The sequence below is a fragment of the Panthera onca genome, chromosome B4 (assembly GCF_046562875.1).
Source record: "Panthera onca isolate mPanOnc1 chromosome B4, mPanOnc1 haplotype 2, whole genome shotgun sequence".
Lineage (NCBI taxonomy): Eukaryota > Metazoa > Chordata > Mammalia > Carnivora > Felidae > Panthera > Panthera onca.
Genome location: NC_138345.1, coordinates 51,811,244 through 51,837,241, shown reverse-complemented (window position 1 = coordinate 51,837,241; position 25,998 = coordinate 51,811,244). Strand labels below are relative to the sequence as shown.

At 36.2% G+C, this 25,998-nt stretch overlaps 1 protein-coding gene across 1 annotated transcript in view; it reads right to left on the bottom strand.

Annotated features, from left to right (window-relative positions):
- Positions 1-405: 405 nt before the first annotated feature.
- CAPZA3 (capping actin protein of muscle Z-line subunit alpha 3) overlaps positions 406-25,998 on the bottom strand; it is a 32,903-nt gene continuing 7,310 nt past the window's right edge. The window contains exon 2 of the mRNA XM_060658247.3: positions 406-420. The gene's annotated coding sequence lies outside the window, so the exon portion shown is untranslated. The remainder of the gene's footprint in view (positions 421-25,998) is intronic.

Here is a 25,998-nt window from a genome sequence, read left to right as displayed (position 1 = left end):
GAAATACACATTATATAATGACTTTTCATATTTTTTCTCATTGATTTTATTAATGTGGATCTTTAAGGAATGGCCATTTGATAACTATATTCTTTTTTATAAATAGTTATCTATGCTACTTTGGTTTCTAGCAGGATGAATGTTATAGTTGAGATTATTTGTCACAATTTAAAAGATTTTTTAAAATAAAATTTATTAAATATTTTTTTGAATTGAGCCAATAGTTGATCATTGATGTTAAGCTCTTCAGTTGATTAATGAGTTACCAATGTCCAAAATTGGCTTGAAAAGTCAGACTCACATGAATCAGAAATCTTACCTAGTAACAAATTTCACCAAATAAGATCAAGGATACAGGCAGTCAAAATGTTCAGATGCAACAGAGAGAGGTCCTTCCTGTTTCAAATATGCTCCTCTGATCTGGAATAGAGAGGTCTCTATGTGAGGTTGACTGGAGCAATGCCACAGTGAAAGTGTTTTAGTTATGAAACACCTGTATTTTATATCCTGGGTGAAGAGCTCAAGTGGCATTCTCTGAGGAATCACACCCCTTACATCTTGGATTCTATTTGCTTTAAATAATCTTTAGCTTGAGACTTCCTGTTAAAGGCATTCCAGAAATAAGTACTGTTCTTCCTAACAAATATTTCTAGTCTCTTTACCTGGAGGTCTGGGTGACAAGGTGGTCATTGGCCTTTTTCTCTGGGGGTCTTTCCACCTCTTGAAGGAAATGAATGATTGAAGGCCAGTTGCTTTAACTCCTTATTCCCAGCTAATTATTGTTTCTGGTGCTCATTTTTTACTGATTTTTGTCTCCTCTCCCCCAAGCATGCTTGTTTCCACTCTTAGTTGTATCATTTCTGTTTCCAACTTTATTTGGTTTAATTTGTTTCTTTCCCATCTTAGGATGGTATCAGTTATATATATTCAGAAAAGTATATTTTCTTTTATATTTCTTTGGTAATATCTTACAAATTTTGATGTGTTTTGTTTATATTTTTATTGTTCAAATATTTTCATATCTCTCTTTTAAGTAGGATTCTGAAGTAGTATTTTTAACTTATTACTAGATAACTTTGCTTTTGTTTAATTTTGCTATGAGTAGTGCAAATGTAACACAAATCTCTGCCTTTTGGCATTTTCTAAATAAATACTTGGTCTTCAAAATAGCATGTATTTGCAAACATTTACCAAGCCCTTAAACTGTGCCAAGTACTACTAAAATGGAATAAGCATACTTGTGTGCCCTTTCCTTTCCTTTCTTTTCCTTTCATTTCTTTCTTTCTTTTTAAAAAATTTTTTATTTGAGAAAGAGAGAGAGCACAAGCAGGGGAGAGGGGCAGACAGAGACAGAGAGAGAGAGAGAGAGAGAGAGAGAGAGAGAATCTTAAGCAGGCTCCATGCTCAGCATGGAGCTTGACACAGGGCTCAACCCCCTGACCCTGGGATCATGACCTGAGCCAAAATCAAGAGTCAGATGCTCAACCAACTGAACTATCCAGGTGCCCCTTTCCTTTAATTTCTTAAGGATTTTACTGTCTTGTCTTCTTTCTATGGTATCATCATTTTTTCTTTTTTACTAGATTATTCTCATTAACATACTCTAGTATCTCCCACCTTGAGTGTAACAGAAGGACTTTGGGGACTCAGTGTGTGTCCTAATCCCTAAAAACTGTGTATCTATTATATTACATGGCAAAAAGGACTTTGCAGATGTGATTAAGTTTTCAAATGAGGAAATTATCCTGAATTATCCTGGTAGGCACAGTGTAATCACGAGGGTCCTTATAAGAGGGAAACAGGAGGATCAAAGCCATAGAAGGGGATGTGATTATAGAGTCAATGATATGGAGCCATGGCCCAAGGAATGCAGGCAGACTCTAGAAACTGGGAAAAGCAAAGAGATAGATTCTGCCATAGATCCTTTAGAAAGAACACATCTCTGCCAACCCATTTTAGACTTCTGACCTCTAGAACTGCAAGATAATAAATGTGTGTCTTTTTAAGCCTTAGGTTTATGGTGATTTGTTATAGCAGCAATAAGACACTAAGACACTTATAAGACACACTTATAAGACACAATAAGACACTCAGTTCAAAAAACTGTACTCCCAAATGAGAGAGTGCTGCCTCATATCCTACTTTGGTAGCCATCTCTGTGCAGTCAAGTTTCAGTATCTTTGCAAGATAGGCACCTGAAATAAGATTCGTTATGTCTTTTGTTGCCTTCGTGTCTATTACTGTTTCATTGTAATGCCTACACAGATAAAATAGTAATAAACTGCTCTGTATTCATGAAGGAGTAGGACAGGGTCTATGCCCTATCTTCTAAGTTACTAGTATTGGATGTGTGTGTCCCTCTTATAAGCCACAGCCTGTTAAGGTTATTTTTAATTTTAATTAAGGCTAGTTTTGTTTTACAAGAAAATTTAGCTTCCTTACTTATTTTTTGCTTCTTTTGATTGCATTATTCATTATCTATTCACAAATTAAAATTTAATGCTGCCACTCTTTGCTTTCTATTTTCATTTACATGCTATCTCAGTGGACATTAAACTTTTCAAACACTGTATTTTGTTTCACACTGATTTAGGAGATTTCAAGGTAAGATATCAATATTAGAATATACAATCCCTATCCCAAAAATTTCCATTTACATTAAATATCATAATTGTTTAGTTTGCTTTGGTTTCAGTACACCTATTTCATGTATTCTATTCATTATTTCCTTCATTATTCTGCTATTATTGTCTCAAGAAATCCTAAAGAGAAACAATTGAGTTTGTTCTTGCTAGTGAATCCCATAAAGTTTTGCATGACCTGCATTAGTTTAAGTTTTTTTTAATGTTTATTTTTGAGAGATGGAGAGACAGAGCATGGGCAAGGGAGGGGCAGGGAAAGAGAGGGGGACACAGAATCCTAAGTGGGCTCCAGGCTCTGAGCTCTCAGCACAGAGCCTGACATGGGGCTCCCAACTCATGAGCCATGAGATCATGACCTGAGCCAAAGTTGGACACTTAACCTATTGACCCACCCAGGTGCCCCTGCATGACGTGTATTAAATTAACTACCACATTCAACAGCAAAGCAATAAAATTTCACTCCCTTTTTTAAAAAAGTATGAGTTCCTACTCTTGATCTACATCACTCTTTCTGATCCTTGTAAATTTGATATGATAATAATAATGATAAAGCTGATATTTGTCGAGTACTAACCATGTGCCAGTCACTGTTTTAAGCACTTTCTTCATTAGCTCATTTCACCCTCACCATAACCATGTACATAAGTATTACTCTTGTCCCCAGTTACAGACAGAAAAATTAAGCTGCTGAGAGCTTAAATTGCCCATGGCATAAAATTTGAATGTGGAGAAGCTGGACTTTGAACCCTGAAATTCTGGAGTCAGAGCCTACTCATGTAAGTACTACACTAAAACACTTCTCTGAAATTTAATAACATATCATTCTGGTTTATTGTATAGGTTACATATTTTTCAAGTGTTAAAGGAGCATTTATTAACATGAAATCTTACCTCAAAAACTCAGTACATTTCTTTTTTTTTTAAATATATGAAATTTATTGTCAAATTGGTTTCCATACAACACCCAGTGCTCATCCCAACAGATGCCCTCCTCAATACCCATCCCCCACCCTCCCCTCCCTCCCACCCCCCATCAGCCCTCAGTTTGTTCTCAGTTTTTAAGAGTCTCTTATGCTTTGGCTCTCTCCCACTCTAACCTCTTTTTTTTGGGGGGGGGGGGGAAGGAAAAAAAACCCAGTACATTTCTAAGGTAAAAAGTACTCAACTCTTAAATATGGAGAACAAACAGAGGGTTCCTGGAGGGGTTGAGGGAGGGGGTTGGGCTAAATGGGTAAGGGACATTAAGGAATCTACTCCTGAAATCATTGTTTCACTATATGCCAACTAATTTGGATGTAAATTAAAAAAAAATAAGTTAGAAAAAAGTATTCAGAGATTGTTACAATCAATTTGGAACATAATTTGTAATATCTTTCCAAATTGAAGATGTGCATAACCTAAGTACCCTATGAAAATTCTTCTTCATGTGCATAAGGAGAGCTACACAACACTGTTTATACTTGGAAAAATTGAAGAGAACATAACTGTCCATCTCCAGAAGAATAGATGCATGAACTGTGGATCATACATGCAATATAAAGTTCTATAGCACTCTAAATGAATAACCTATGGTTATTTGCAACCATGAATGGATCTAAAAAATATAAAATTTTGCTAAAAAGAAGCAAGGATAAAAAGGATACGGTATCATATCACTTATATAAATTTAAAAGGAAGTAATATATTTTGTTAGCAGACACAGAATATACACCATGAACTTTTTAAAAATGAAAATGATAAATATTAAGTGCAGTAGAATGGTTACCTCATGGAAGGTAGGGACCATATAGGCCATATTCCTTGGTTACCTAAAATAAAACTTAATAAAAATTTTAATAAAAATTCTTTATTATTTAAAACATCCCCAGGGGCATCTGGGTGGCTCAGTTGGTTAAGCATCCGATTCTTGATTTCAGTTCGGGTCATGATCCCGGGCTCATGGGATCAAACCCTGTGTTGGACTCTGTGTTGAGTGTGGACCCTGCTTTGAATTCACTCTCTCTCTGTCTCTCTGTCTCTGACTCTGTCTCTCTCTCCCCCTCTGCCCCTCTCCCTAGCTGGTACGCTCTCTCTCTCTAAAATAAAAATAAATAAATATATAAAACATCCCCACAAACTACCATAGGACAAAGAGCAAATAAAAATTCAACAATTCAACAGCTTAACAAAGAAAAAGAAATATGTCATATCAAAGCTTGTGTGATTTGGCCAGAGGTATACTCAGAAGTAAACACTTTGATGTGTTTTGAAAATTAAAAAAAAAGAAGAAAAGAAATGAATCAAGTATTCAATTTGAAAAGATAGAAATAAAAGAAAAATGATGAAATTTAAGGAATCCAAGTGGAAGTAGGTTTTATATATATAAACACACACATACATATGTAAAAATATTAAAAATAAGAATTAGAAGAGTTACAGTTAAATTGATAAATATATACAAGAACTAGTTTTTAAAAATAAGCCAAATCAATGGAAAATCTACAAAGGAATCTACAAACTCAGTTTGAAATGAGAAAGGATTTGACAATAAATGAAGAGTAGATAGAAATCATAAGGGATTTCATACTTATTAAAGCACACAACTTATACATTTCAATGATGAATGACTTTCTGAAGAAAAAGTATTAAAATTTACTCAAGATGTAGAAACCTTTCTAATGTAATCATCAGGAAAGAAATTTAAAAAACAGCCAATTATTTAAAAATATAGGCTCCAGAGTCACAAAGTCTTTGAAAATCATCCATTTAAATTTTCAAGGAATAACTCGTTTCGGTAGCCTATGCTTCACCACAGAGCCCTTAAAACCCGTGTGAGCTGTTTGTTCTTTGTGTGCTCCTCGGATCCACTTTCCTTCTCCACTCTGACCTCTGCCCAGCCATACTACATCAAAGGTCACCCTGCCCTTTGCTTTTGGACTGGGTCCAACCAAACTGGAAACCCAGCAGGAGACAGGAGGAAGGAAGAAAGCTAGGGTGCACTATTTATTCCTTTGGATCTGTTTCTGAGGAGCTCGCTGCTTGAGATCCCAAATGAAGATCACAGGTTTTCTCAAAGTGACCATTTTCAGGTTACTCTCTCATTCCAGGTTCTGGTGACCGTTCCTTTCTAAGACCCAGGTGTGTTAGTCGCTTGTTTCCCCCTACTTACTGCTCACCTGTCTGTACTTTGTCATTTTATTAATCTTTTTTTGAATTATCTTAATTTAACTATATGATGTTTGTTTCTGGCTGGTATTCTGATTGATTCAATAAGCAAATCATTTAATGAAGTATCACATACAATACCAAAACTTGAAAAAGATAGTGCACAAAAGAATTACCAACTAATCTCACTTTTCATTAGAAAGAAAATTCTAAATTAAATGTTAATAAATTCATATACTCCACCATGGTGAAAAACACTCACCGTGAGTAAGTAGTTTGTATCAGACCACAAGGATAGTTTGATATGAATGCATTTATTTCATATTAATAGATTAAACAAGGAAAAATAAATTAACAGACACTGAAAAAGAAGTTAATAAAATCTAATGTATCTATCATTAAGAAATTAATACTTTAAAAAATTAATAAAAAATTGTCTCAAACTAAAAGCTACATCATTCTTTTTTAAAAATGTTTTTAAGGTTTATTTATTTTTGAGAGAGAGAGACAGACAGACACAGCGCAAGCAGGGAAGGGGCAGAGTGAAAGGGAGACATAGCATTTGAAGCAGGCTGCAGGAACTGAGCTGTCAGCACAGAGCTCCACACGGGGCTCGAACTCGTGAATCCTCGAACTCGTGAATTGCGAGATCATGACCTGAGCTGTAGTCGGACATTTAACCCATTGAGCCACCCAGGCTCCCCAAAGCTACATCATTCTTAATGGCGAATCAAAAGACCTTCTCTTTCCATTAAATTATTTTTTGCACTTTTTATTTAATAGTATTACAGAAGGTCAATGCAATTGGACATGTAACAGTAAAAGCTAGAGTGTTTTGAAAGCATGAGATAAATTATCACTATTTGTAGATGATATAATTTTTTGTGTAGATATCCTAGAACTAAGTAATCACACTAACATTATTGGATTTAAGAAAATTTTGTAAAATTAATAATTATTAACAATGTAATGACCACTTAGCTGAAATAACAGGGGAATTTCATTCATAATTGCAATAGAACAAAGAATGAAATTAGGAATTAACTTAAGAAATATAAAGAAATATAAAAAAGCCTATAACATTTAACAGCTGCATATATAAGGATTCTTGAATAGATGGAAAGATATACATATTGTAGTACTTGATGAGAAGGCAGTATATCATGATAACTAATAACATGGACTTGAAATGAAATTGGCCCAGGCTTGGATTCTGGCTCCTTCACTTACTAGCTGCCTAAAGTTGTTGAGTTCAGTTTCACTATCTATAAATTAGGGATAATAATGATACTTGCTAGGGGTTCTTGTGAGTATATCAAGTCATAAATTTTTGTAAAGCTCATAGCATAGTGTCTACAAAATTATAAGAGCTCACAAATGTCAGAACAACTAATAATTTTCCTCACACTCAATGATAGGTTTAACAGACTCTTGATCAAATTAAAAAATAATTTTTTAGGGGTGTCTGTGTGGCTCAGTCGATTAAGAGTCCAACTCTTGATTTCCATTCAGGTCATGATCTCACAGTTCATGAGATCGAGATCTCACAGTTCATGAGATCGAGATCTCACAGTTCATGAGATCAAGCCCCATGTCAGAGCAGAGCCTGCTTGGGATTCTCTTTCTCCCTTTCTCTCTGCCCCTCCCCTGCTTGTGCACAAGTGCTCTCTCTCTGAAAATAAATAAATAAACATTAAAAAAAAATTTAAGAATATTTTTAGGGGGAACTTGGCAAAAATTCTGATGTTAACCTACAGGAAAATAACTAGATTATTTTCTTCATCAAAGAAACTTTTTGACAAAGAAGAGTTATGACAATGTCCTAAAGTGACCTATTTAAAAATATATGGTAAGGATTTAAGAAAAGGAAAACAGAAAAGTGGAAACTGACACAAGTGTCTGTGAGGTTTTAATATATCAATTAATGGGATAGGCAAGCATATTCATCCAAATGGCACTGGCGTTTTTGGTGGTGAAGAAAAAAAAGGTTTGTTATTGTAACAATTTCACACAAATTGGCGATAAAAATTGACATAGTTAAAATTTAAAAGACATATCATCACACTATCAAATCACAGGGGAAATGTGATTTCAATTCCTTGTTGAAGTATACTGTGCTGTACATTGGTAAGTGTGCCTCAGCTTTATTGATAAATTGTTTAGGTTCTTCAGGTCTTTTTTTTTTTTTTTAACTTTTTACTGTTTATTTATTTTTGAGAAGGAGAGAGAGAGAGAGAGAGTATGAGTGGGGGAAGGAGCAGAGAGAGAGGGAGACACAGAATCTGAAGCAGGCTCCAGGCTCTGAGCTGTCAGCACAGAGCCTGATGCGGGGCTCGAACTCACAAACTGTGAGATCATGACCTGAGCCGAAGCCGGACGCTCAACTGACTGAGCCAACCAGGAGCCCCAAGGTTCTTCAGGTCTTAAAATAACCTTGTACCTTTGTGAGAGCAAATTTACTTGCTTGGACACTTCTTGTGGTTGCTCTATGTTTCATTTTAAATTTGGATACATTCTTTTTTTTTTTTTTTAAGTTTATTCATTTTTTGAGAGAGAGAGAGTGAGAGGGGGACAGAGGGACAGAGGGGAAGAGAGAGAATTTTAAGCAGGCTCCATGCTCCGTGCAGAGCCTGATGTGGTGTAGGGCTTGATCCCTGACTCTGGGATCATGACCCTGAGCTGAAAAGAGAGAGAAATTTGGATACATTCTACTTCAATTTTCTGTAGTAGCTGCATGGTCCCATGCAAAGTCATTAGTATTTTGTGCTTTAGAATACACAAGGCAGATCCAGCCTTGATTTACATTTAAAATCTTGACGTTAGGCCTTACAAAATATGTATTCACACAAAAGGTGAGTTTGGGTAGTCAGAGCGTTTTTCCCATCTCTATATCCCACAGACTTTAAAATGGACTTTATAACTGTTCCCTCCCCCATTCTGAGACTAGTTCACTTAGTTGAAGGTTGTACTTTTTTTTTCCCCATAAAGACGCTGGATCACCAGTGCTAAACAACAGGGCTTTTTGTTTTTTTCCTTCCTTTAAAAAAGTGGTCTGCTATTTCTATCTTTCAATCTGCACGAATTGACTGTGCTTTACTGCAGGATAACTAGGACTTCCTACAGAGCTTTGTTATGATGATACAGTCCATTTCTCACCCAGGATGCTCCATTTCACCCTCATTATGGTTTTCTTTTCTGGGCTCTGAGGTGACATTTCATAGTCTTTGCCTCTTTAATTCTTAAAGTGGCAGAAACTTGGGATGGTCTGGAAAGTAACATCTGACACTTTCGTTTCCAGCATAAAGTGACTAATGAAATGCTAGACTAAAAATATAACTGCGGTGCCTGTAACAAATGGGGCGTGGTCCCACTGTACTTGGCATTGGTCAAAATCAGCTTATGCTCTGGTACCTGGCTAACTTTCATTAGTAGGAAACTTGACAAGTTGGAATGTCAGAAGAAATGAGGGTGAGGGAGTATCTGGAGAGCATAGGTCACAAAGCATAGATGAGGGAACTAGAGAGATACAGCCTAGAAAATGAAAGGGTTGGGTTATAATTATAAGGCAGAATATTGTCAAATGCTATATTGAAGAGAACACTGGACTTGAATTGAAATAAGTTGGGTCTGTAGTGTGTTTACCATTGACTAGCACTGTGGTCCTTGGGAAAACCCTTAATCTCTCAGGACCTCAGTGTCCTTTAAAATTGAGGGTGTTGGATGAGATCACCTCTGTATTTTTATGATACTCTCATTTCACTCTCTTGTTTTGTAATACTGGAGTTTATCTGTGATTTTTAAATGTTTTTTAATTTTTTTTGAAATGTGGGTCTCTTTCTTTATAAACAATGTTTACTGGGAACTCCATTATATAAAAAAAGGTAAAAAACAGAGCTTGTCTGGTTGAATCAATGACAAAGAACTACAAAGTTTCCTGTCCACATGGCATTAGCACCTGTCACTCTTCTTGCATAACAATGTAGACACTGCCACAGAACTTCTTTATGGAGAACATAGTCTAAAACCACAGAAAATCGGATTAAAAATGAACATCAAGAGGCTCAGGTCATGATCTCACAGTTCGTGAGTTCCAGCCCCACATGGGGCTCTGTGCTGATAGTGTGGAGCCTGCTTGGGCTTTTCTCTCTCTTCCTCTCTCTCTGCTCCTCCCCTGCTCACTCTCTCTCTGTGTTTCTCAAAATAAATAAATAAACGTTGACTTTATAGGCTGAAGTTTATGAAATTGCCAATTCTGTGCCTCCACGGTGGTCAAATATCAGTAACTTCAGGTGGTTCATTCTAATATAGAGCCTTCCCTTTTCTGATCTTTGTATTTGTCCCTAAATGAATTTAGGATTTGATGCCTACATAGCTATTTGTTGTAGAAAGATAGGAGAATTCCCAAAATTTCACACCCCTCATGAAAACATCTTATTCCCACTTCAGGTCCCACTTCAGGTGGGAAAAATTCGCCTTGCTACAGCAAGAGAAAAATGTATATTTACAGTAATTAGTCTGCTCTAATTTTCATAGTTATAATAGTTTTCTTTAATTGGCTTGTAATAAATTAAATGAGAAATTTTCATAATAGGAAATATTTTAAACCCTTAAGGAAGGCTTTCATGCTTTTCCGAATATAGAAGTAGATATTAATAATATTCACTATTACTACTATCTGTATGTCTCCATTTTACTTCACAGATAATTTAATCAATTTCATAGTAGGACATTTGCAATTAAGAAATATCCCAAGTGTCTTCAAAATCACATGACATTTGTAGCAGTGATTTTAAATCTGTTTTAAATAGATTATGAAATATAAACCAAACTCCAGAGAATGAAATAGCATCTTATTTCGTGAAGAGTATACAGATTAGGACAGTTAATATTGTTGACGTGACTCCAAACCAACCTTTTGATGAAGAAAAAAAATGTTGACAAAAATTATAATATGCTGAAATGAAAATGAACTTCAAATAGAATCTTAATTATTAAAATAACTGGACTGGAAAAGACTATGATAGCTGAAACAGTAGTTAATTTTTCAGAAAGTACCATGGAATAAATTTACATCCTCAAGTTAGGCAGGAAAAATAATAGCACCAAATATATGAAGCCCTCTTGGTTTTCACATATTACTTCCTGAGAATGTAGATAGATGAGCAGGAAGGTGACTTTAATACAGATGCACTTGAGGGTTTAACTCATTAACAATCCAAGAAGGAATAATAAATACTTCAAATAAGCTGTGCTTTTCATATCTGCTCACTAATGAAATTTTAATTAACTGTGGAACCAATTATAAGATTTTGTATAAAATGTTGCAAGATTAATTTTTAAAATGGAAATTAAAGCACTCAAGCAGTTTCCTACTAGACTTTCTTTAGAAAGACTTACCTTCTTTCTTTTTCTTCAATTTTTAGGTTTAAAAAAATTCAAAGTAGGTCAAAAAATTAATACCCTTTTCTTTTTTATTTATATGTTTTGTATATATAACAATTTAAAAAATACAACATTATTGGGGCACCTGGGTGGCTCAGTAGGTTGAGCATCCGACTTTGGCTCAGGTCTCACAGTCTGTGGGTTCGAGTCCCGCACTGGGCTCTGTGCTGACAGCTCAGAGCCTGGAGCCTGCTTCCGATTCTGTGGCTCCCTCTCTCTCTGCCCCTCCCCCACTCTCACTTTGTCTCACTCTGTCTCTCAAAAATAAATAAATGTAAAAAAAAATTAAAAAATATAACATTATGTATCACCTCATTGAGATAAATTGTTAGTCAAAGAGGGACTTCTACTTAGTAGGTCCTAAATGAATTAATTCTTTCCTTCATATGGCAGTACATGAAATATCCAGAGGTCTAGGAAGCAGATATCAGCCTAAAGAGTTTTTTAAATAAAATTCCTTTAATTTTCCTATCAAAAGTGTTATATAATAAGCTGATATTGCTTGTAGTGGTTTTTAGCTGTACAATGGGAAAGTTTACTTTCTTGGAGCTATTTCAAATGATTGAATAGTGAAGATGTTCCCCCTGTTTCCCCCCCGGAGGTCTCCTGCCACCCCACTTCTACTGCCCACCCCATCCTATCCTTGTCTTAAGAGGCAAATTCAGGCAACCTGGATGGCCCAGTCGGTTAAGTGTCTGACTTTGGCTAGGATCATGATCTCACGGTTCATGAGTTCAAGCCTCGCATCGGGTTCTGTGAAGACAGTGCAGAGCCTTCTTGGGATTCTCTCTCTCCCTCTTTCTCTGTCCCTCCCCCACCCTTGGGGTCTCTCTCTCTCTCTGGAAAATAAATAAACAAAAACCTAAAAAAAAAGAGAGAGGCAAACTCAGTGGTACAGATTGGTCACTGTTCAACTGGGAGCAAGGTGACCCTCTTATTTCATATCTGAAATGATTGCGAGTAATGACCCTTAATTACAAATTTTTTCTTTTTTTGTCTGGGGCAGAAAGAAATGGACTTCTTCTATTCTTTCATGGAAATATTACAGAGAAGCAAGTATGCAAAATCTTTTTGTGACATAGAGTAAGACATAAACACTCTGCCTGATATCTCATGCTTTTGTTCATTTTCTCATGATTTGCTTTCTATTTCTAGAGCCTTCTGATGACAGTCTTCCAACGGCACTATGAGTACTTTGGGAGTTTGCAAAGACAGTTAAGGGAATTATTTTCTAGATCCTCAAATTCCATATATATTTTTCTTAAAACCTATCTGAGGAGAACCTTCCTGCATATCCAGGTAGATTTTTCTCTCACCACCTTTCTTTTCCTAACAGTTATACCCCCATTCTATGAAACAAAGACATAGCCTTCACCCAAATCTTAGTATGGTACATTTTCCCAAGGTGTAAAAGATTCCAGGGCTCTAAGCAAAAGGGCATTTGAAGGTTGGTTGTGTTGTCATGTTCTAAATTCAGGTACATTGCAGGGTGGGATAAAGGAAGTGACTTTGCTTTTTCTATTGCCTTGAGTGGTGTGGGAAACTGCATTGTTCTTGAAAAAGAGTGTCTTGAGAACAAGGTTTGTCATTTAAAGTTAACCGATTCTTTCCAACTAGATTTTTTGAAGTTTATTTATTTTGAGAGAGAGAGACAAGGAGAGAGCATGAGGGACAGAGAGAGAGAGGAGAGAAAGAGAATCCCAAGCAGGCTCCACACTATCAATGTGGAGCCGGATGTGGGGCTCAAACCCGTGAATAGTGAGATCATGACCTGAGCTGAAATTAAGAGTTGGATGCTCAACTGACTGAGCCACCCAGGCACTCCCTATTTTCAATAGTCATCCTCAAGCCAGGCCATTAGCTCAATAATGAAGAACTAAAGGATTAAAAATTGGATTGTTGATTCTTTTACGTGTAACTGGAAATTATTTAGACATTATCAAAAATTTTAAGGTACTGGATTAAAACTGTAAATGTGCATTTTATATGTTTTTATTTTTTTATTAAATTTTTTTTAATGTTTATTTACTTTTGAGAGAGAGAGACAGAGAGAGAGACAGACAGACAGATGGTATGTGAGCAGGCAAAGGGCACAGAGAGGGAGACACAGAATCCGAAGCAGGCTCCAGGCTCTGAGGTGTCAGCACAGAGCCCGACACGGGGCTTGAACCCACGAACCTTGAGATCATGACCTGAGCTGAAGTTGGATACTCAACCAACTGAGCCACCCAGGCGCCCCCACATACGATTTCTTTTAGACTGGAGTTAATCATTTACTAATATAGTTAAACTTATTTTCTCAATTATTTTCATAAAATATTTATTCTGATTTGTCAGGCTAATCTTTTTTGTCTATAAAATATTTTTGGACTAAGTAATTTTTAGCAGTACATAGCATTTCTTTCATGAAATACATAGGGAATTTTTATTCTGGATTTATTGTATTTTATATAGAGTTTTTATTTAATTAGACACCAAATGTACACATTTACCAAAGGAATACTATGCCTTATATCATACTCTTCACTTCATAAATAACTCATAAGTTTACACATGATGGGCTTACAAATTAAGAAATTTATGTCATATTATCATGTTTTCAACTTATTAGAATATGGATAAATTACATTAGATATGAAAACATTTAGTCTTAATGACTACTTTTAGTAATCTATAAGATCTGATTTCTAATTAACTTCACAGAATTTTTATATTTCTAAAAATATGTGATAACACTTTTATTGGAAGTGAAAACCTGAAGTTTGATTTTTTGCTGATCTGGTTGATTGGTTGGATAATGTGGGTTTGTTTTGCTAATTAGGTTGTATGCTGGACGTTTTCCACAAAGTAAATGAGTTAACTCTGCAGCTCCCAAGCTTTGATAAGATAAAACCATACTGTCAAAAAAGATTGTTGCATTAACAAAGATGTATTGAATTTAATATTTCATTTCCTCCTCCCTGTCTGAGTACATTGGATTAATAAAATACCTTTAAGTGAAAGAGGTACACATAAGGCTAGTCTTTGAATGAATCTGGGTAAAGCCTTTGTGCTCCTCCAAGAAACTGAGAGTGTCAGTGCCTATAATAGAGCCTTTGTAAATAAGTTGGTTTCTAATTCTTTCCTTTTAATACAACAGCAGGGCTACCTAACAACTTATGAATTGATACAGTGTTCAGATATTTTTTAATAATAGATTACCACGTGATTTTGCTATAAAATTTGGAAGAATTAAAGAAAAATTTTTTTAGTGTTTTTATTTATTTTTGAGAGAGAGCATGAATGGGAGAGGGGCAGAGGGAGAGGGAGACAGACACAGAATCTGAAGCAAGCTCTTGGTTCTGAGCTGTCAGCACAGAGCCCAATGCAGGGCTTGAACGCATGAACCATGATATCATGACCTGAGCCAAAGTCGGATGTTTAACCAACTGAGCCAACTAGGTGTTCCAGAAATTCATAAGAATTTAAAGAACAGAGTGATACTGTTCATTGTTATAAAAAAAATCTTTTGATTCCTATCCACTTACTTATCTGATTGTTTGCTTGTAGCTTATATCCATGAAATAAAAATAGATTTTATGCTGAACCCTCTCTCTTCTAGCAATAATTTTCATTTGTGCATATGTAAACTAATTAGAAATAAATGAGCTTGATCCATATCATTATGAGGTGACTTTCCAATAAATTCTGTTTTTATCTTTAATAATAAATCATTCATTTATAATATATTTATGTTTTTGAATAATTTCTTATAGAAGAAAAATTAAAAACTTTTAGACTATGGCTACAGGAAAAAATATATACATATTTTTGTAGCAAAGATGTATTATAACTTCTAATGTAAAAGACTTCCAGTAAAAGCCTTTCTAGCATAAAAATACATTACATTAGTATGAAATGTGTTGGTGAAATAAAATGCACAAGTTCAAGAAGATAAAGGAACTATATAAAATTAGCAAAATGCTTGTTCACTTAGGTTTTAGATAAATCTAGACTATTTAGATTCTTCTGGATACTTTTTAAAACTTGATATGAATATTTCATTCCAAAATGTCACTATTTACAACATACTTGAAATTACAAGCAAGTGTTTAAACTTTTTATGAAAAATCTTAAGTGCATCTTATACATAAATCTACAGGTGGATATACAGTTTTCCAAAATGCTTTTGAGGATTTTAAAGATTTGTGAGCTGAAGACCTTGTTCTCTTGACGACAACTTTTAAAGCCTTTTTGTCCATTGAAGGACCTATTCTCCCCTGGCTGGTGGCCAAAGCTCTTTACTTCCAAAAAGGACTGTAAAAAGGCCTTTGGAGTTTCCCCATAGTAAGGATCAAATGCCTGGTTTACCATGCCAGGCGCTTCAGTCCACCCTAGCTGATTGTCATCCACTCTGGCCCCGACCACAAGTCTACATTCCTGCCACATCAAATTTCCAGTGTCTCTTGGACAATACCAGGTCCTTTCGTACTTAGTGCCTTTGTTCAACATGTTTCTTGTGCCTGCATTCATTTCACTGCCAAAGGCAAAAATCTCAGAATGTGTAGGAAGATTGATTTTGTTTAGAATATTACAAAGGAAGAGCACTCCAGATCTGAGGATCAGTGTGTTGGTAGAGTGGCTTTGTCTTATATTTTATAGAGCAGAATAGGGAAGTTATAGGTGGAATAATTTTACAGGTTGGGTTTTTGTAATAAGAAGGAATCAGTCAAGTGAACAAGGAAAGTTTATCTCTTTGTCAGTCTAGTTCTGGGGGGACAAGTGGTTTAGCTGATCATTTATGAGGCAAAAAAAGAATGCTGAGGGTTGGTGTCTGGCATTGTCATATGTGAACAAGGGAGTCATGCAAGAGTCTTCTGGGAGTCCGGAGAAAGAGCGTCTTCCAAGTCAGGTTGAAAAGGTGGTTCTTTGCAGTAAGCCCTTTCCTGGAGCACAACAGGGTGGAGGTTTTTGGAAAACCAAAGGTTGGGAGGATTAACCATCTTTATTTTCTAGGACCACAGGGCTTAGGTAAAACCAATTTTGTCACCACCTTTGTTTAGCAAACCCTCGGTAAACCTTTGAGTCTCAATTCCTTTGCCAAACCTTCATGAGGTCTCTAGAAAGCAAATTGAGACAGAGATTTGCTTGCAGAATGTTTACTGTAAAGTCCTTTTGGAATCAGCTCCTGTGGGGAGCAGACGAGGAAAGCAGTTTTGGTTGGAACCAGGGTTCCTCAAAGCAAATCTCGCTCACAGCCTGTTTGTGTACAATGATGCAGAGTTGCCCTGAATTAGTGCAAGGGGCTAGGGTCTCCTGGAATCGGTCTGGGTGTAGTCCTGATGGGGGGAGGAGTGTGCCCTGGTCGGGGTAGTGACAGCATCCACTATACAAGTCTCCCCTAACTTTCCCAGGGAAAGTTTGCTACCCTCTGTTCTCTCCCAGTGCATCATTTATGATTCTGCTTGTTATGTACTTAGTTCTTTATATGCCAGTAACTTTGACTCGGCTGAGACCTACTCAGAAACAGGAAAAGTGGCCTACTTTTTTCTTGTGCTCCTAGTGCCTAACATGGGGTTCGGCATGAAGGAATATAAATATAACCGAATGAAGGAATATTCTTGTTTTTATTAAGAAAAAATAGACTGAAAAATAGAAAATAAGCTGTCTAGGAGATCACAGAATAAGTCAGTGGAAGGGTCTTTTAAAATTCACGTTTCTTGTAAACTGGACCTTAGTTTATTTTCATGAAGTGGATAAGCATGGATTCAGGACACCTAAATGCAAGAAAGGTGGAATGTCCAATTTCAGTCACATAGTTGGGGCTGGGACTAATTCCTCTGGTTGCATAAGCAGTCCTATCCGTGTTCCTGACACTTCTTGCCATGTGTTAGAAATAGTGTATTTCTACCAGACTTTCAGTTAGCCTCACTTGTCTCTACCTTCAAAACACAAAACCTGTCATCTCCTGTCACTCGGGGATAAGCCAACTTAATTCACTTTCTCTGCATCTGAATCAGAAAAAAAACTATTAATTCTAGGCCAAGGGATTCCAGAATTCAAAACTCTGGTCTCATTAAAAATACTACTTTTTCATTCTTTTTATTGTTTGGGTCTGTAGGAGCAAAGAGCAAAGATACTAATTTCTCAATAACATTCTCTATTAGAATGATCATCTCTGAACGGTAGAAAGTCTGAAGTATCATCATTAAATAGTAATAACTATCACTCCTTATAAGGACACTAATTATATGACATAATTCTTCCTGTTTCCTTAGCATTGCATCATCAAGCTTTTGGAGAACAGGAATCATCACTCATGTTACCTTTCAAATTCTACAGTTCCTGGTACAGCAGTGTTTTCAGAACAATGACCTGTAGAATACATTGATGAAAAGTAAATTCTGTATGTCATAAATCCGATGTTATAAAACATTACAAACAATGGTTTATGTTTTGTGTCACCAATGGTAGATAAATTTATCTTGATTTAGATATTCTCATGTTCTGTAGACCTTTGAAAAGAGTTTACTGTTGGCATCATGTGAAACTTCTCCATGGTCACTTTCCCAGGAGAAGGAGTAGGAATGCAGAAGAGGGGACTAGTTTTATTTGATGGATAGCATACATACATTTTTAACTCTGGATTTAGATGGATGGCCATGGCAGATGGGTTGGACGGGAATCTCTTGTGTTCTCCTGACCTTGTAAGATATTTTCTCAACTATAGTCATTTCAAACACCTTTTGGCTTCAGCATGTAAGAGCCATATTTTAGTAATATGCTTAAAATGTTATTGTACATATTTTTGTGTTTGGCTATAGGGATGCCTATAATATTTTCTAATGCTACAATATTAATGGTAGAAATGCACTGCATTCCCCAGAATCACATATCTTGGGGTAGATGTAAATGGGCTGTCTAATGTCAAGCCTTGCACTGTCTGTTCTTTTGCCAGAAACTCCAGGGCATCCCGAGAATACGTGTGATTATCTGGCAAGGGCACCAAAGCGTCTCCAATACCTATTTGAAAAGTGTCAACTCATTTTCTGTTATACTGTCATTTCCCAGAAAAATATCACTAATAATTTTACAGCTAAATTCCTCTGAATGCAACACTCTGCTTAAAGATAAATGGATTTTATCTTTATGGTTTTGCTTTTTCTGACATACTCATTGAACTATAATAAGTAAAAAATTTAAAAATGAATAGTTCAGCAACTTCTTTCTGCAAATTGTCTTCACCATCGGGAAACTAGGTGAGGCAACAAGATAGGGATGAATCACATCGAGGATCAGAATGCACGAAACTGGAAAAGCAGGTAATTTATGTACTCTGTAAAGCAGTTTTATTAAACAGAAAATTGCTACAATTTTGTGCAAGTCACAGGAAAGCCATGCTGTATCTTTATGGTCAGACTTTCATAATCCTCTGACCTGGTAAGAAATACTCTGACTTTCCGATTTCCCAGCGGGAACCCTACGCCCTGTACAAGTCCTGGCCTCTTTTGCTCTCTTCTGAACAATGTCTCAGTACCAGTGGCAGCTACAAGCCAAACTCACCTATTAATCACCCCCTAGGCAAAACCAGAGATGGACTTCTTTTCCAGTTTCAGTCTGTGCTTACCATGAGGAATTGAACGCCAGACACATGGCTGGCATTGCTGTCCTGGTTCAGCCTTGCTCATTTCTCGGCCTCTTACCACTCCTCGTCTTTCACAATTACATGGGCTGGAAATGAAGTGTGGTGCCTTCTAACCCCCTAGGAGTTGGGGGAGGGGAGTGGAAATTGCAGGAGGGAAATTTCACTTCATTTTTGGAGGCTTTAGGTTCATGTTGCTTCTGAATAAGTGAAACTGTTTTTACTTCTGTTTATTTTCTCCTTACATCCCTCTGTTTTGTGCTTTCAGTGGTTTATTTTGTGTTTGTTTATTATTTTTTCATTTGTTTTCTTGCTTCTTTTCTTTTGGCTTTTTATGTACTCATGTTATCTACTTATTTTATTCCCCATTTCTTTTTACCGGTCCTGCATAGGAAATCATTCTAATACAGTCCATGTGGGTTATGTTTTTTAAGTGTTTTCTTGAAAAATGTGTATTATTTGTGAGCATCTATTTTTAATTTCTGCATTTGTTATTGTGATGTGAATCACACTGTGTCTTACTCTTTGTTATCCAGAAGAGTGTTTTTAACATCCACTCATACTGTCATGTGCACCTCTCGTCCATTACTTCCAGTTGTCCAAGGCCCTCCATGGTGTGAGGCTACCACCTTTCCTTTTTAATTTATCGGTGGTGAACTTCTAAACTGCTGTGAACTTCCCGCCGCCACAAACAGCACTGCAGTGGACATCCTTGTCCGTGTTTCCTTCCAGACCAATGTGAGAATTTTGGAAGGAAGTGCACCCAGGAGTTGCTACGTCATAGGATATGCATGTGTTTAATTTGGTTAAATTGTGTCAGATTGCTCTTGACAACAGCAGCTTTTGTTTGACTTCCCACCAGTATTGTATGGAAATTCCTACACACACGCACACATACACTCACGTACAGACACACCTGTGCATGCACACATGCACACATACACAAATGCACATCTTTACCATAATTCACTTAAACCAGCTTCTGACTTTTGCCTTTTTAAATATGTGTAATGTGAAACTAATGATTGTCTAATTTGCATTTTTTTGATTATCTATATGCTTTTTTCATGGGCATTTTGGATTTCCTACTCTATAAATTACCTGTTTATGTACTTTGCCCATTTTTCTATTAGGATGGCTGTCTTCTTCCAGTTCACTTAAGAAGCATCTTGTGTCAAACTGTGTGTGTATTATCAGAAGAGGGGTAAGATTTACTTCTCTCCTTTATAGCTTCCTGCTCAAGACCTGTGTAATTTTACCATTCGTCAGCCACATGAAGATGATTTTAAAAGATCCGTTAAATGTTATAAGCATTAGTGTTAACTTGATTTAGTGAGAAGTTGTTTATTATTCTCTTTTTGGATACCATCCACTTGTAGGCAGATCAGCAAAATAAATGACAAGGGAGCTGTTAAGACTTTCTTTCTTTCTTTCTTTTAAGTTTATTTATTTATTTTGAGAGAGCGTGAGCACAGGCTGGGGAGGGGCAGAGACAGAGGGAGAGAGAGAATCCCAAGCAGGCTCTGCACTGTCAGCACAGAGCCCAAAGTGGAGTTTGAATCACAAACTGTGAGATCATGACCTGGGCTGAAATCGAGAGTCGGACGTGTAACCGACTGAGTCACCCAGGTGCCCCAAGATTTTCTTTGTTAGAACATGTCCCTCCAGTTATCAGAAGGTAAAGGGGAAATCAAATTGTCCTCTAAACCCACCTTTGTCACCATGTACAACCACTCAGACTGCTCCATTGCAATGGAGTTGGGAGTGGGTCTTTCCAATCATTGTCTCTGTCTGAAGTCAGGTGCTGCTCAATCTGACCCTTTGGATCCTGTCTTTTGTATATACTCCCTAATCTTTACCTTGTGGATTTAGGAATTATGGGGGAAATAAAATAAAATGTGACTATAAACCAGACCAGGACTATAGCATTAATTAAGGTTGCATAATTTTGAAAAAAATACACTAATTCTTAGGGCCTCATTTCAGTTTCCTAATCTATGAATGAAGAAATAAAGCTGTATGATGGTTATGTCTCTCAGTCCAAAAACAAAAACCAAGAAACCAAAAAAAACTCTGAAGCTCTTCAAACTATTTCCAAGCTTCTAAGGGCTTGAAGAAGGCTTAATCATGAATTTTTCAAGACAAGGATGGAATAAGTTGTAAGGAAATACCCAAAGAAAAGGAAAATTCTTTGCAGAAATTAGAACATATAATGGCTAATGAAAATATATCAGTATGGTGTAATGGACTTTTGAGCATATGTGTTACATTTTTACATCAGAATTATAAAGCTCTTATATGTGAATGGAAGATATTAACTCCCTGAAGATATACATGGATATCTTATGTAAAATGGCAACTTGACTTTCCCAAAATGTGTTCGTGCAACGTTAATAAGTTTTACTTGAAAGAGGGTCCCATGAACAAACATTTTGGTTCAGCAATATTTAATCCCTATCATGTGCCAGGCATTATTTAGATGTTGAGGATATTCTAGTAAGCAAGAGAAACAAGGGTTTGTAATCCAGGATAGAAAAATCAGAATTTTCAAAAACTAAAGTGGTGGTGAGTGCTACAAAGGAAATAAAGTTGGTGATGTGGTGGATATTGTGATAGCACTGTATGGTGACAGATGGCAGCTACACTTGTGAGCATGGCATGGTGTGTAGACTTTTGTCCAATCACTATGTTGTATACCTGAACCTAATGTAACGTTGTGTGTCAACTGTACTTCAAGTAAAAAAAAAAGAAAAGGAAGAAAGAGGGGCACTTGAGTGGCTCAGTCGGTTGAGCATCTAACTCTTGATATCGACTCAGGTCATGATCTCACTGTTCACAAAATGGAGCCCTGTGTCTGGCTCTATGTTGACAGCAAAGAGCCTGCTTGGGATTCTCTGTCTCCTTCTTTCTCTCTGCCCCTTTCCTGCTTGTGTGCTCGAAAGAAAGAAAGAAAGAAAGAAAGAAAGAAGGAAAAGAAAGAAAGAGAAAGGAAAAGAAAGAAAGACAGAAAAGACAGAGGGAAGGAAGGAAGATGGCATTTGGGTTGAGGCTTGAAGGATGAAGAGAAGCTGGTGTTAAGAAGAGCTGAAAGCTATGTTTTCAGGCAGGGGAACCTAAGTATAAAGGCCCCTCATGTAGGAGAGGGCTTGGTATAGAAAAGGCATAGAAGGAAGCCTAAGTGGACAAAAGAGTGGTCATGGAGAAGGTGAGTGGTAGTTGATAAGATCTGGAAGTGAGGCTTGAGCCAGAGGTCATGAGACTCTATGTAGGCTAATATACGAAGATTAGACTTTAAGAATATTAAACCTATTGATATATTTTAGGAATAAGCAGAGGGTAACATTTTTTTTTTTTTTAAAGTTCATTTTGGCTCTTTTGCTGGAATGGTTTTAAGAAACTAAGAGTGGAAACAGAGATACCAGTTAGAAGGACATTGCAGTGTTCTTTTGAGAAGGGATGTGCCCTGGACTGAAGGGATGGATGCAATGATGGAGGGAGGTGAGCAGATATTTTTTGGAGGTCAAACGCAAAGACCTTGTGGACAGATTATATGTGGTTGGTGAGGGGGAAAGGGAAGAACCACAATGATTTCCAGATAACACTCAACTAAATATATTTTTTAAGTGACATATTATCTCAGAGCCTTTAACATGTTAATGCACATTGATACCCCAAGCAGGGGTACATATAGCATTTTCAAACTTGTTTCTCCATGGAAACCCAGACAGTTCTCTTTAAACCTTAGCACATCCTTTGTGCTTGCATTCTCAAATTGACATTCACCTCTTAATGCTTTGGAAGTTAAAATCTATAGTGGAAAAAGTATTTATTTAAAGGAAACAGTAATAGAATTGTTGAATCATTATGTTGTACACCTAAGCTAATATAACACTGTACGTTAATTATACTTGAATAAAAAAAGTAGTAAAATAAGTAAATAACAAAAGAAAAAAAATGAAACAAAAGAAGAAAGAAAAGGAAACAGTAGTAGAGTGTAGTTTGTTTCTTTAACGTCTTTATCTATTTAACCATTCATTTACATATTCAACAAATGCCTACTAAACACTGCTTATGTTCCAGACCCAGTAATGGGATCACCAAAGCAAATAAGAATCCTTTTCCTAATGCAGTACATTTATAAAGAACTGTTTTTTGAAAATCAATTTAAAAGGAGGAATTGAGCAATAAGATAAAAGGAAAGAGGAGTTAGTCATACTGCAAATATTTTGTAAAAGAATTTTGGGAGGGAGTAAAATAAATTTGTAGTAGCATAAAGGAGTCTCTTTGGGATGCAGTCCCTTAGGAGGACACTGAAATACATGCACGGGTGGTTAGCAGCAAGGCTGGTTTCTTTTATCAGGTCTTGAAGAGTTTGATGTGTGGTATTCTTGGGTAAAACCAATACAGTGGGACTATGAATATTGGCAGGTGGGTTACAAGTTTATGTTGGACCAAGCTAAGTCAGGTAATGCAGGTTAACTCAAATTTTCCATAGTCATATTCCCTGCAAATAGTTGTGTGCTGGGAGTCAATTTAGTTCCAACAAAATGTACTAAATGGTACCATGTAACTATAAAAAGCCACTATCACCAGATTTTCCTCTCCTATTTCTTGAGGTCTTGGCATTAGAGATCATGGTACTCTGCAAGGACTTCTAGAAACGTGAATAAATCAGTCTGACATATGATTACCAGTGTAGACATAGCTAATATAATTCCAAAGAGACACTATAGATCTTTCTAAATTTTAGGGATTTGTTATGCTATGATAATAGTTTTGCAAAAGGGCCCTGATTTTCCTTTATTTTTTATAAGCAAATTTTTATACATTTTATAAATCCTATATTTTCTTATAAACCCATAAGAATTTGAGCTGTTGGACTGAAGATCGTTTATCCAAGAATGAGGTATAAAAAAAAAAGCATTGAAATGAACATGAAAAATACTCATTAAGAAACATTATGATACTGTTCAGGTATCTTTGGTAAAAACACATATAATATTTATGGAATTTTCCCTTTCTTCAGTCTCATGCTATGACTGTCTCTGAACTGAGGGCTGCATTTGCATGCTATTAGGGTCACAGATCACATTCCTAAGGAATAAAAAAAATAAATCTGTCCAATTAGTAAATCCTATTCACACAATAAATTCTTTTTTATTTGTATGAGTTTGGAACATGAACATGGTGCTTGTAAAGTGAGGGGCACTTTACATATTCTAAAGAAGAATAAAAAGTGACTAGGGAGATAAGAACAGTATGATAAGCATTATATTTATGCAATAAAGTTAATTCAGAAAATCTGTTGTATTTATAACCTAGAAGAGGTTGTCCTTTTCAAGGCATTAAAATGGACTAAAATATTCAGAAAACTTACTTGAAATCCTTCCAAACACATCTTTTATGTAGCTCTATAAAATATATTTATTTATTTAAACTAATGGCATTTCTAAATGAACAAAATGAACAAATGAACAAAAGGACAAAATAGTAAATGTTGGATGTTCATCTTACCAAAGTAAAAGCCCTGTAAGGTGTCAGAAATCACATTCAGAATGAATGTGTATAGTATCCTCCATTTGCCCCTCCAAATCTACCTTCTCCCCTTCCGCATCCTACTACTGGCCATGGGAGGCTGATGTACATGGACTCCCTTGCCCTCTGGCTTTGACTAGTTTTGCCAATGGGGAGCTCTGACAGAAGCTGGAGAAAAAAAAAAAAAAAAGGAGAGCACTTATGCCCTTTCTCTCTTTCTGAGGGGCCTCTTCAGGCTGTCAGTGCTCCTTCATAGAGGCCCTTCTTCTGGTGTCCCATTATATTGACTCCTCCCTCTAGGTTCTGGTGGCCACTCCCTAACCTTGACCTAAATATGTGAACAGATTTAATGTTATTTTACTCTCCTCAGTGTTCCCGCATCTTTGTGGATAATCCCTTCATTATATCTTTTTGAACTACCCAATTTGTATTTTTCATATGATTTCTGTTTGGGCACAGACTGATTAAATTCTTGTCCCCGGAGCCTCCTTAAGCTATCTATATCTACATGGCATGTGATATAACATCAAGAATGAATTGTCAGGGCAATATAGTGTGGGAATTGTATTCTTATCATGTGCCAGACACTATGATCTTTAAAATGCAAAGCTGTACTTCCAACTCAGAGACATTTGTAAATTACAATTCCTAAAAGGTGGAGAATTTGTTTGGATTGATGCTCTCAAGAACTTTCTCTTATCTTTGGGAAATGCTTGTTGTGAAGTTCTGACCAACCTGAGAGACTATTGGAAGCTTTCTTCTCTTGGACATTTATTTATTCACCAATCATGTATTGTTCACACAGTATATGTAAAAAATTATTCTAGATGTGCATTCAACCATCACTTAACAAATGGAAAAAAAAAATCATACCAAAGATGTCATATATTTTAACCTTTCTTAATGTCAGAAGAGTAGTTATTGGTAGAATCAAGACTTGAACTTAGATATTCTGATTCAAAGTTTTATAGATTTTCATTACATTGTGCATGAAAGAAACAAAATCTCTCCTTTGGCCTATTAAGAGAAACAGGGCAAACACTCACATCTAATATTCAAATTAATGTAGACAATTACCAGTGCGGAATTAAACATAAAATGCATTCACATTTAAGAAATGTAGACAGCACTTCTGGTGAAGCGTCTCTTAGGCTTCTTGGAAGAAGTGATTAAGTCCAGTTTAGTCATATAAGGTCCATGGAAGTGCAAGGGGCACTCAGATCATGGAGAAACTTTGAACACTGAGCCAGAAAATGTGAAATCTACTCCCTAGTCAATCAGTATCTTTTAAAAGTGTTTGATCAAGACTGTGAATAACATCAATGAGTAATCAGTTGAGGATTATGAAAATTAATTTGGCAGAACTTCATAGAATAGATTGGAGATTAAAAAAAGAAAAGAAGGCAGACTTATTAGAAATCTTGATAAGTGAGAAGTAACAAAGATTATTGATAAGGTGAGAGAGAGAATAAGTAAGAAAAATACTTGCAGGAACATAAGTAAAAAAATTCAATGACTAGTTACATTTTAGAAAATAGGAAAGAAGTTAAGGATGTCTGAGTTTTGGCCTTGAGTTAATGGCAAGATAGTGCTTCTAAGAGCAGAAAAAAAAAA